Genomic DNA, 2,500 nt, shown 5'->3' on the forward strand with positions numbered 1-2,500 from the left:
GATATTAAACAGCAGTTGTCCGGTTTTATTAGCTTCACTGGTTCGCTGGTATAGCGCTTAGTGCCGTGGAACGCTACTCACATGTCGCGGGTTCGCGTCTCCCCCGGGCAATGAAAAATCAATGGCTCTGTATCATGATCAGTTACTGCTGCAGTGTTGGTGGGTCTGCTGCGGTGGGAGGTTGAAACCAACATTCTTTGGAAGCTTAAAGGGTTTCAAGTCAATGGTCCCTTAGGTGTGCTTGTTCCATGTAAATAGGTTTCATCTACTGAAATAATAAATAACAATCTTTATTTTCCATTTACTAGGGGATGGCTCATGGGATACATGAGACATTAGTCGCTGTAACATTCATTCTTCGGCTGGTGAATCAGTCATTTAACTTTTCCTTTTTTCAGGAAATGAAATCAAACTTTTTTTTAAGGAAATTTTTAAGAGAAATAATAAAATGCAAATGTTTGAACCAATAGCTGTTTATCCTGTATTCACTTTTTTTATCATTTTTGGGGGTGGGCCTTATTGTGACCCACTTCCACCCCCAGCAAGGGTCCCTTCGGACTTCAGCACGTCTTAGTAACAGCGAGGGGAGGTTACGTAACACCGGCAACTAGCATTCAAGGTGGTCACCCATCCGAGAACTGCCCTTGACAAAACCATTAACATATGCAGTGGCATTTATCTAAGCCATCCCATGTCGTTAATGGGATGCCATCAGTGAGAAATCAGCTAGTTTTTCTATTTGTTTATTGAGTGTTTTGAATAGAAAACAGTCGCTGGGATTATAATCCTTGAAGTTGGTATTTTGAAAATGTTAATTTGCCTCTTTTATAAGTTTTTTTATTTACATTTTCCTTTTCCTTTTTTATCAGCTGCATTGAAATTCCAAAATGATTTTGAAAGAAATATCAGTCACAAAAGACTGAGCGGAACACAGTCGGAAATTCTTGTTTTTAAACTCTCCACGCACGTAATCATAGACAAAAGCAGTGAATATACAGGAAGAATAATGTGAATTGAGAGAGAGAGAGAGAGAGAGAGAGAGAGAGAGCGAGAGAGAGAGAGAGAGAGAGAGATGGTAACAAATCCAAGTGACATTTTTAGATGATGATGATTCAGATGTTTCTGCGGTTGACCGCGTCTGATATATATATATATATATATATATATATATATATATATATATATATATATATATATATATATATATATATATAATATATATCAACAATACAAAATTCACTGAAGTGAGAACCCCAGACGAAAAATTATCCTAAAAAAAACAACCCAGCTTCAACACTCCAATGGATTAGCCGAAAGGAAAAAAAAAAAAAAAAAAAAGGCTACTTAATTTTCTGCCCGGGTTGCTCTAAAGAATCCTTGTTTACTTCCAAGGATCTGGGAGTCAAGAAGAGTCATTCATGTGTTCGTAAACTTCGCCAAGTGATTGCCGTGTTCTCGATACGCGTCTTGATCAGGGGACAATCGAGAGAGAGAGATCCTTTTATCCGCGGCTTCATTGGCCGGCGTGGTTCGTGCAAGCTAGACTGTTTGTTTTGTGCAAAATTCTGATTTTATTTGTTAGCAATGCATCGCTAACCCGCTTTCTCTGCTGCCGTCTTTATTGGGAGGGTGGGATGAGTGGCGCCATCTGTTGCTTGGTTTTGGCATTGTTCTTTCGAGATCTTGTCTTGTTTTGCGCGGATAAATGATTTAAGTTATGTGGGGTCTGCGGCGCCATCTGTTGATTGGTGTTGTAATCTTTCAAGATTCTGTTTTTGTTTGTTCAATTTCGCTTTGATTCGTTTCAGTGAAATCAATATATTGACAATACAGATTTCCACTGTTTATCGGATTCTCTATACGTATGAGTGTGTGTGTGTGTGTGTGTGTGTGTGTGTGTGTGTGTGTGTGTGTGCCGTCTAATGTTTGGTTTTATCGTTTTCTAAGGCGTTAAGATTAGTGGAGCCATTTATCGGGCAGACTCGCTGGCGACCTTTATTGATTGCACTGTTTTTAATCCTATTTGTTCTGTTGTTGGCAGTGTTTCCTGTGTGATATAGCTTCTGTATGCGAAGTGGTGCATAGAGAGAGAGAGAGAGAGAGAGAGAGAGAGAGAGAGAGAGAGAGAGAGAGAAGTCTGAAAATGTGTAATGCCTTGGATTACAATAGCGTGGAAAGGAACAGGTAAATCTTTAGGGACTATAGAAATGAAAGCCTTTGACAGTGGTTATTGTGTACCTTTTTAATAATCAATTTTTCAGAGATCTGTTTAACATAAGATTTATCATCTCCTCCTCCTCCTTCTCCTCCTCCTCCTCCTCCTCCTCCTCCTCCTCCTCCTCCTCCTCCTCCTCCTCCTCCTCCTTCTACATAACGATTTGATTCACTTACCGAGTGAGACATTGACCCGTCTCACGAGACTCAAAGACCATAAAAAAGAAACGTAGCAAAATTTTCTTAAATTATACTCCCCCTACCCCACCCTAACTCCCTCCCCCTA

The 2,500-nt window shown here is 39.8% G+C and overlaps 1 pseudogene; it reads left to right on the plus strand.

The window, feature by feature from the left end:
* Window positions 1-2,500, plus strand: part of LOC136852908 (uncharacterized) — a 96,950-nt pseudogene that overhangs the window by 59,381 nt on the left and 35,069 nt on the right.

Source organism: Macrobrachium rosenbergii, chromosome 26 (assembly GCF_040412425.1).
Source record: "Macrobrachium rosenbergii isolate ZJJX-2024 chromosome 26, ASM4041242v1, whole genome shotgun sequence".
Lineage (NCBI taxonomy): Eukaryota > Metazoa > Arthropoda > Malacostraca > Decapoda > Palaemonidae > Macrobrachium > Macrobrachium rosenbergii.